This window comes from Melopsittacus undulatus, chromosome 2 (assembly GCF_012275295.1).
Source record: "Melopsittacus undulatus isolate bMelUnd1 chromosome 2, bMelUnd1.mat.Z, whole genome shotgun sequence".
Taxonomy (NCBI): Eukaryota; Metazoa; Chordata; class Aves; order Psittaciformes; family Psittaculidae; genus Melopsittacus; species Melopsittacus undulatus.
Window position 1 is genome coordinate 104,467,615 of NC_047528.1, and position 9,941 is coordinate 104,477,555.

Here is a 9,941-nt window from a genome sequence, read left to right on the forward strand (position 1 = left end):
CTCTGTAACAACCATTCTTACATAGATTAATAAAAAAATATTGGAAAATACCTGTAAGAAGAATTTATGCTTTTGCGAAAACAGTTCCAGGATGGATTTTAATCTCAATTTTTTTACTTGTATAATGTCTCTGCCTTTGCATAAGAATAGTCCTTGGATGGCAGTTATCAGGATGGATCCAATCCGTTCTAATTGTGCTTTTTATGCTTTGTTCTGACTTCCAGTCCTCAGCCATGCAGCTTTTCTGCCTTGTGACTTCTGGAGTCAACCAAGTCTCATACTGAGTCCCTTTGAATGTGTCTCTTCTAGTAGCTGTACCAATAGTGAGTGACCAGGCTTCTTTCAGTATTTAGAGAAAAAACATTGCCATAAGGTGAGTCTTCCAGCAATGAAAAGCATAATGTCTTTCTACTTTATTGGGTGTTTGGCCTTTTTCCACCTTACCAGCTGTTTTCAGTCACTGCACACTTTCTTCCCCACATCACAGTGGGCTGATAAGCATAGCCTCTTTCTCTAGCTCAGAAATGGCCATCTCGATGTTTCAGCTCTGAGAGCATAGCCTGGCAGAAGTATACATTTCTTTACAAATAAGATATTACGGTCCTTTTGAAACTGATGGCTTTTCTTGTAGCCTTTCAAGTCATTGCTGAGGTGTCCTTGCCTGGTGCCGTTATCCTTTTGTTTCTCCCTTCCATCTCCCACAGTCCCCTGCGTTCACCCAGGAAAGTCTGTTTTAAGTCACTATTCATTGAATTCCCCCTCCTCAATCTGACTGTATACAGTGTTAACAAGATAGCTCTCAGGAATCTTGGATGGCATTGCTGTGTTTAAACCCCTTCCCCCATTAACTTTGTCAGTGGTGGCAGAAGTGTGTCATCTGAGTGTCACTTCTTCCCAACTTGACTGTGACCCATGTTTCAGTGGTGGGAGATGTTCTCCAAGTCTCTGGGCATAGCAGGGCAGGTGCTGCAGGCTCTCTCAGGTAGAAAGTGACAGGTAACAGTGAGAAAATTGCTGCTATGTTGCAGTTCTGGGCACATGCTTCATCAGATTCTTCAGTGGCAACACTGAAGGAGTTGCTTTCATACTGAATCACAGAATCCCAAGGGTTGGAAGGGACCTCGAAAGATCATCTAGTCCAACCCTCCTAGACAACAACTAACCTAGAGTACATCACACAGGAACTTGTCCAGGCGGGCCTTGAATATCTGCAACGTAAAAGACTCCACAACCCCCCTGGGCAACCTGTTCCAGTGCTCTGTCACTCTTACAGTAAAGAAGTTCTTCCTGATGTTAATGTGGAACCTCCTATGCTCCAGTTTACACCCATTGCCCCTTGTCCTATCACTGGATATCACTGAAAAAAGCCTAGCTCCACCATCCTGACACCCACCCTTTACATATTTGTAAACACTGATGAGGTCACCCCTCAGTCTCCTCCAAGCTAAAGAGACCCAGCTCCCTCAGCCTCTCCTCGTAAGGGGGATGCTCCACTCCCTTCATCATCTTTGTGGCTCTGTGCTGGACTCTTTCAAGCAATTCCCTGTCCTTCTTGAACTGGGGGGGCCAGAACTGGATGCAATATTCCAGATGCGGCCTCTCCAAGGCAGAGTAGAGGGGGAGGAGAACCTCTCTTGACCTACTAACCACACCCTTTCTAATGCACCCTAGGATGCCATTTGCCTTCTTGGCCACAAGGGCACATTGCTGGCTCATGGTCATTCTCCTGTCCACCAGGACCCCCAGGTCCCTTTCCCCTTCACTCCTTTCCAGCAGGTCAACCCCCAGCCTGTACTGGTACATGGGGTTGTTCTTCCCCAGATGCAAGACTCTACACTTGCCTGGTTGAATTTCATCAAGTTTCTCCCTGCCCAACTCTCCAGCCTGTCCAGGTCTCGCTGAATGACAACACAGACTTCTGGTGTGTCAGCCACTCCTCCCAGTTTAGTGTCATCAGCGAACTTACTGAGGATGCACTCGGTTCCCTCATACAATTTGAGCACAAAGGAGTGAGATGTAGTGTGTACATTTGCAACTCTTCCTGACATCTCTGTTTAATCAAAGCTGTGTACCCTGCAGGCTTTCCCTAGAGTTCACTGCAGTTCCTGTCTGTTGTTTGAAGGAAATTTGGCTTCGCATAAATATAACTGAGTCTTTCTGTAACTATAGCCAAAGCGTCCCCCTTTAGTGCAAAATGAGGATACCAGCAGCAACAGCATCAGTATAGCCTATACTGTGTTCTGGTCTTGAGATGCTTGAGTGGCAATGAGGGCAACTTTGTGTGGTGTTGTCCAGAGTGCTATACTCACACCTAGGAGGGTGAAAAGGTGGCATACAGGAGCAGCGCATCTACTGCATGGACAAGTACAGCTGCCTGGTAGCTAAACACATCCAGACCTCTAAAAAGCATGTTAATACCACATTTTGAGTCAAGGTCTCCCTGACAGCCTCTCAGGCCCTAAGCTGAGCTTCTTTGAACACCTGTGTATTTGTACTTTGAGAGAAGCTTCATATTCACAGATCACAGAATCCTAGAACCATAGAATAGTTAGGGTTGGAAAGGACCGTAAAATCATCTAGTTCCAACCCCCCTGCCGTGGGCAGGGACACCTCACACTAAACCATATCACCCAAGGCTTCATCCAACCTGGCCTTAAACACCACCAGGGATGGAGCATTCACAGCCTCCCAGGGCAACCCATTCCAGTACCTCACCACCCTAACAGTAAAGAATTTCTTCCTTAGATCCAGTCTAAACCTCTGCTGTTTAAGTTTCAACCCGTTACCCCTTGTCCTGTCACTACAGTCCCTAATGAATAGTCCCTCACCAGCAACCCTGTAGGCCTCCTTCAGATACTGGAAGGCTGCTATGAGGTCTCCATGCAGCCTTCTCTTCTCCAGGATGAACAGCCCCAACTTTCTCAGGTGCTCCAATCCCCTGATCATCCTCGTGGCCTCCTCTGGACTTGTTCCAACACTTCCATGTCCTTTTTATGTTGAGGACACCAGAACTGCACACAATACTCCAAGTGAAGTCTCACGAGAGCAGAGTAGAGGGGCAGGATCACCTCCTTTGACCTGCTGGTCACGCTTCTTTTGATGCAGCCCAGGATACAGTTGCTTTCTGGGCTGTAAGCGCACACTGAAGCTGGGTCATGTTCATTTTCTCATTGACCAACACCCCCAGGTCCTTCTCTGCAGGGCTGCTCTGAATCTCTTCTCTACCCAATCTGCAGCTGTGCCTGGGATTGCTCTGACCCAGGTGTAGGACCTTGCACTTGGCATGGTTAAACTTCATGAGGTTGGCATCAGCCCACCTCACAAGCGTGTCAAGGTCCCTCTGGATGGCATTCCTTCCCTCTAGCATATCAACGGAACCACACAGTTCAGTGTCATCTGCAAACTTGCTGAGGGCACACTCAATTCCATTGTCTATGTTACCAACAAAGATGTTGAACAAGACCAGTTCCAACACCAATCCACTCGTTACTGGTCTCCAGCCAGACATTGAACTGTTGACTCTTTGAGTGTGACCATCCAGCCAGTTCTTTATCCACCAAGTGGTCCACCTATCAAATTGATGTCTCTCCAATTTAGAGACAAGGATGTCGTGTGGGACAGTGTCGAACGCTTTGCACAAGTCCAGGTAGATGACGTCAACTGCTCCACCCCTGTTCATCATTTCCATAGCCTCATTGTAGAAAGCCATCAAATTGGTCAGGCAGGATTTCCCCCTAGTAAAGCCATGCTGGCTGTCACCAAGCACCTTGTTGTTTTTCATGTGCCCTAACATGCCTTCCAGGAGAATCTGCTCCCAGATTTTGCCAGGCACAGAGGTGAGACTGACTGGTCTGTAATTCCCTGGGTCATCCATTTTCCCCTTCTTGAAAATGGGGGTTATATTTCCCTTTTTCCAGTCATCAGGAACTTCACCTGACTGCCATGATTTTTCAAATATGATCGCCAGTGGCTTTGCAACTTCATTCGCCAGCTCCTTCAGGACCCACAGATGGATTTCATCAGGGCCCATGGACTTGTGTACATTCAGGTTCTTAAGATGGTCTCGAACCAGATCCTCTCATACAGTGGGCCCAAGGTCTAGATTTTCACAGTGTGTGTGTCCACCTTCCAAGACTCGGGTGGTGCAGTCAGAGCCTTTGCCAGTGGAGACCAAGGCAAAGAAGTAATTCAGAACTTTAGGAGCTTTAAGAGGAACTGAAGCTGGCAGTTGTGAGATTTTAAAAAGACATATTCTGACTCTTATTGGACCTGGCAAAACTGCTGCTTTTCCCATGATCTCAAAGGAGTGGGGAAAGATGGAGCTGTTTCAAAAGCCTGATGCTAGGTAAGCTGTAAGCATAGTTCTGCCATTGCTATCTTGCTTTACCACTTCAGGAGCAGAGCTGTGTATCACCCCCATGATGTTTATAGTGCTGGACTGGCCACACTTCTCTGGTGCAGACAGCACTTCAGTGTCCTGGGTCTTTGTCTATGTATGTAGCAGGGTTTTCTCAGGTAGCTGTTGTGCTGCTCTGTGGGACCTGCCACCTCTACTCCTCCAGCCCCAGCCCTGTCTACAGTTCCTGGATGCTCCACTCACTGCAGTGGGTTCAGGGCAGTGAAAAATCCATGCGCTTTCACATTAATGCACTGCCTTTGGAGTAGGCACTTGCTTCCTGAAGGGCCTTGGAGAACCTCTGCCTACCTCTGAGACTAGGAAACACACCTTTTGTGCATCTTCCACACAGGCCCCTTAGGAGAACAATTCCCTACTGCATCCACTGGTTTTGGTAGCTGGAGTTGTCATTTTTCCCAGCTTAGATGTATTTGACAACTGGATGCAGCAATGGCTTTTTAATTCCCTTGCTAACATTTCCAGGGCAGCGATTTTTTTTTTTAAACCCTCTTGCTTCTGGAAATCCTGTAATCAAATCCAAGCTCTGTCAATCTAATTAGTTTTGAAGTGCAGCATCTCCATAACTTAGAGACCTAAATTAGCAGCTTAATATTCAAACTTACCTTCTCTCCCAACACATAATACACTGTTCTGTATCCCCCAACAGAAGTTCCTACTGAAGAACAGCCCACTGCAATTGCACTCCCTCTTTCCCTCTCTTAACCTCCCTTGTCTCTTCTCCAGCCTCTGACCTCTCTGTATTCATTGGAAATCAAAAATGACAAGGCACAACCCTCTGCTGCTCTGCTTCAGATGGTCTCTCATGATGCTGCTTTCTTAGAAGATGCTGATGCTGCTTTGAATGCCAACACACAAAGGTCTGGGGGCAACATGCAGCAGCTTCTGGTGGCAGGCAGGGGAGCTGCACTTGCAGACTGCCTGGTTATGTGACTGGGCTCTGCATGTGCCTGTGGGATGTACAGCAGACAGGCTGTGCTGCCTCTGAGCCAAGCCCTGCAGCCAGAGGAGCATGGCCAGATGCAGCACAGAAAAGGGCAGCTGCCGAGCAATGCCTCTCTGCTGAGGTGCTGTGCTTCTGCCTCACTCCTGGGCTGCTGTGAGGAGGGAGATTAATTGGCTCCCTTGGTGCAGCATCCCTCCTGGTACCTCCTGCATGTTGTCCCCCTGAGCTTTCTGCTGCCTGCAGCAAAGGTGAGTTGTCCAGTAGATTTAGGTCAGAAATGCACTCTTGGTCCAAACTACAAACACTGGTGGAGCTGTGACTATAGAGGAATGAGGCTTTTCAGCCCTTTCGTGGAGGTAGAAGATTAAAAAAATAAGGGTGGCAGGAAGGGACTAAAGAGCACTTTTCATTAGGATAAATGAAGCATGTGCTTCAGGCTCTCCCTGCTGCTGTGGCAGTGAAGCAGGAATAACCCATCCCACTTTCCCGAAGGGCTTCGGTGTCTCTGGAGTGCCCCAGACCATTTTGTTCTTCTTTGAATTTTGCAGTAGAAATGATGGTGCAAACCCAAGCAAGCATGAGCTCATCAAAAAAGAGCTGTGGCTCTTCTCCTAGGCCAGCCCTGACTGCTCACTACTGAGAGAGAACAGTCCTAGAAAGCTGCAGTTGCACAGGGTGGGTGTTTCTCTGCTTTCCAGCCTTTTCTGCTCATAGATTTCAATTGCCTTTCTTTAATAATGTGTTGTAGTTGCTGTATCAATAACACTGTGTTTTTCAGTGCAAAACAATCACAGCAGCCTTTCTGTGCTGCTGTGGGTTTTGCTCATGAAGACCCTGTCCTTGCCAGGCATCAGATCCATGTCCCACAAGGGCCCAGGACATGCAGAAGTTGAGTAGCAAAAGCAGTTCTTCACACTCCCGTGAGCAAAGATCACTATTTTCTTTATGTTCTCTAGGCTTCCCCCTGTTCTCATGGCTGCCTTGTCTCCCTGGGACTGGCAGGAGGTTTAGTTTGGCAGCACATCAGCGGGGAGATCTTTGTCCACCGAGATCATGCTTGGCTCCAAACAGCAGAAGGTGAAAGCCCGTGTGCTCCCTGCAAAGCAAGCCTGTCAGGAGATTCCTGCCCACAGGAGCATGCCCAGGGGGCTGCAGCTGAGCCAGCCGGCCTTAGGGAAGCCGGAGAGCTGGCCGGCTCCCGCTTCGTAACTGAGAAGCAACCAGCTGCCTTTGAAGTCTGAGCCGGGCAGAGCAAGCCTGACAGCAGACTTCAAAGTCTGTTGTGCCAGCTCCACTGATTATCTGTAGGCTCCTGGCACATCCCCCAAGACTGTGAGATTATCCCTACTAATGCTGTGCTCTTCCCTTACCCTGCCTGGCACCAGCCCCTTTGCTTTCAAGGCTGCAGCCTCCATCCCTCCCTGTCCTTGTCCCCCTCCCCAGTCACTGTGGATATGTGACAATGGCATTTCTGAGCTTGGGATACGACTCCTGAGATCTGCAAAGCAAAGGCAGAGGAGGCATTTTTGGAGAGCTTACCTGTAGCCTGCACCTCTGGACTATATGCTCCCTCCCCATTTGGTCACAAGAACAGCTTGAAATTCAGGGAGCTCTCTATGGCACCCAGGTGCTAACAACTAAGCAGGCACCATGTGCCTTCCCCCTCCAAAAAAGCCTTTGGGCAGTAGGGCTCCCCTACAGGACAGGTTGTGCAAGGCAAAGGGTGAGGGGAGGACCAGGAAGAGAGGGCTGTTTTGTCCTTACCCCTTCAGCCTCTCTGCTGGGACCTTGCCGCCTCAAATTACTCTCTAGCTCTTTTGCCACCTGTGCTCCAGTATTTTTGGGGAGCCCCAGGGTGCTTGTCTGTGTGAGTAGAGATGCAGATGGTAAGTTATTGCTGAGGATTGGCTTGGATATGGGGCTGCGGAGATGGTAGAGCCACAGCTCTGGGCAGAGACCACAGAGCTCATGCTCCTCCCAGAACAATTGGCTTTCACTTGGGATGCTGCATAGCAATGTCAAAACCCCATGGAGATCCCTTTCTTTAACCAGCTGGGTTTTATTTCTCCCAGAGCAAGCAACCTTGGCAGTGGCTGAAAACCCTTCCTGAGCAAAGCCACATTTGTCCAAGACATGGTTTGAGGTCTGCTTTCCTTTGGAAGGTAGGATTTGTTGGTACTTTCCAGCAGGTGGGTTTGGCTGTGTCCTCTGCTGTGTTGTGTGAAAGCCAGCAGTAAATGTGATGGCAGCAGGCAGAGGAAGCCGCAGGTGCCAGTAGCGTCAGGCACCCAAATGGGATGAGGGAACTCACGGGGGCAATATGGCAAGACAGGGTATCTGACTGCAGGCCTCTCCCCTGTGCTTGCCTAATTGGTTTTGGCTCTCAGCAGCCTGTTCCCCCTAAAACCCAACACTGACCATTGGGTTGCCTCCTTCATCCTCAATAGCTTTTTCTGTAGCATTTCTACCCTGCTATGGAGTGATCTGGCCTTATACCCATCCCTCTTCAGGCTCCTTGCAGTGTGCCAGGGGGGCATTTGGTCAGCACTTGTCTGTCCAGGAGGTTTCTAGGTCACTGTGGATGTTGCTGATTGCTGCTGTGCTCTTTTGGGCAGAGTTTATCTCCACCCTGGCTGCATTGGGTCTGGTGAAACTTTCCATGCTGCATTTTTGGGGGTGTTTTTCTGGGAAGCTTTGGCCCAAAGTGGCTGAGCAGCATTCAAACAAGAATGCCTGCAAAAGTGATCCATAAGGAACAAAATGAGTAAGGGGACATGCAATTATAGATGATAATCACCTGCAAGAAAGCCAAAGCTAGTGCTGCAGGCAGCCTGACCTCCAGCCTTGTGCTCTAGAGTGGGAGATGGTGGCACCCTGCTGGATGCTAGTCCTGCTACTTAGGTGCTGGAGGTAGCCAAGCTGTGCTAGGGGCTGCAGATCAATAGTGGTCAATTACTATTGCCCTGGTGCAGCACTTCAGCTCACCAAGCCTGGTTCAGAGGAAGCAAGTCCTCTGCTCCTTGTGGCTACAGATAAGAACTCTTCGAACTATCCAAGATGCATATTTCCCCCTCACTTCCTATCTGATGTCATCCCCAGCTCTCCATGGATTTGGCTTCCCTGATGTTTTTAATGGCAATGCTATCTTTGTAAGGGATTCTCTGATCCTTTTCCTTCATCCTGCCTTGTGTGTTTAATTGTCCTGCCATATGTTTGGTTGCACTGATTTCCCAGGGAGGAAGAGAGTAAGTTTTAGACTGCACAGTCCAAGGGAGCAGGAGCTGCTGGTTTTGTCCACAGAGCATCATCACTGCCAGCGATAGGACTGGGCAAGGCAATCCTATTTTCCCTGGTTTCTCTATTGCAAATGTAAGCAGCGACTCATGCATCGTTAGAGTCGCAAGTTTGGAATTAAACTGTCCCCTTGTGTGTGTTTATCTGCACACTGACTGTCAGAAGCTCACTAAGGTTGAACTCCAAGTTTCCTTTCCATTTACCCTGTTGCTGTAGCAGATATGCTATTCCCTTCTCCAGAGTGGCAAGCAGGTTGGCTTTCTGTCAGCAGGATTGTCCCCCGGGGCACTGCTGGCAGTTGGGTTGCTCTTGAAAAGCAAACCCCTTCATCATTTTTCTTCTGAAACAGGAGGGTTTCATCCTGCACAATGAATGGAAGCCTTCCACAGGGCTGTAACTGTGTCCTGCTTCTGTAGGGTGTGGGCACCCATCTCAGCAGAAGTGCTGGGGCACTCCCTTGCTTCCCAGCTTCTGCTGTATCTGCTCACCACCTCTGAGGAGTCAGCACATGCATTTCTGTCCCGTGTTGCAGCATCTTCTCCCAAAACAAGTGCTGCTCCTCTGCTCTATTTCATGGCAGTGAGGGTAGGTGGCAGGTGACAGGTTATATCCTGCAGGAATCTCTCTGCCTCCTGCAACAGCCCCTTCCCCCAGACTGGATTTGGCTCTGGAGAGCTGCGTGGTACTGGTGAGGAGCCGGCTAATGGAGGCACCAGCCTTGCAGTGAGGAGCCTCTATTTTCTGACCCCTCAGGCTATCATATGAATCAGCTTATTAAACAGGGAAAGCAGGGACCTTGTGTTTGTTTTCGTTACATGAATCTCATTCCCTCTAGGAGTCCCGTGGGATTAAGCAAAAGGACTTGTTTCACAGTTGGTTATTGTTTGTGAATCCCTGAGCTAATTTAGTCATTCAGTGGATACCCCAGCAGCACAGCGGGAGCAACATGGCTCAGGGGTAAATGCTTTGTGCTGTCATCCTTTCTGGGGAAGAACAGAAAGACTAAAAAACCTACCCCAGAACCAAAACAACAGCTCCAGACAAGTCTGTTCATCGACTGTCTCTGGTTTGAGTCCCTTGCCTCAGAGGCTGTCCGGGATGTGCCCCATCAGCCCCCCACCATGTCCTTGGCTCCAGGCCATGCAGTGCTGATGGCACAATGCCATGCAGCATCTGATACAACCACAGCACTTGCCTCTGGGGCTATGCCAGCAACTTTCTTGCCTCAGTCTTCCCAGCACAGCTCCCTGTGATCTTGCTACCCCTGCAAGCACTGCTGTTCCAGGA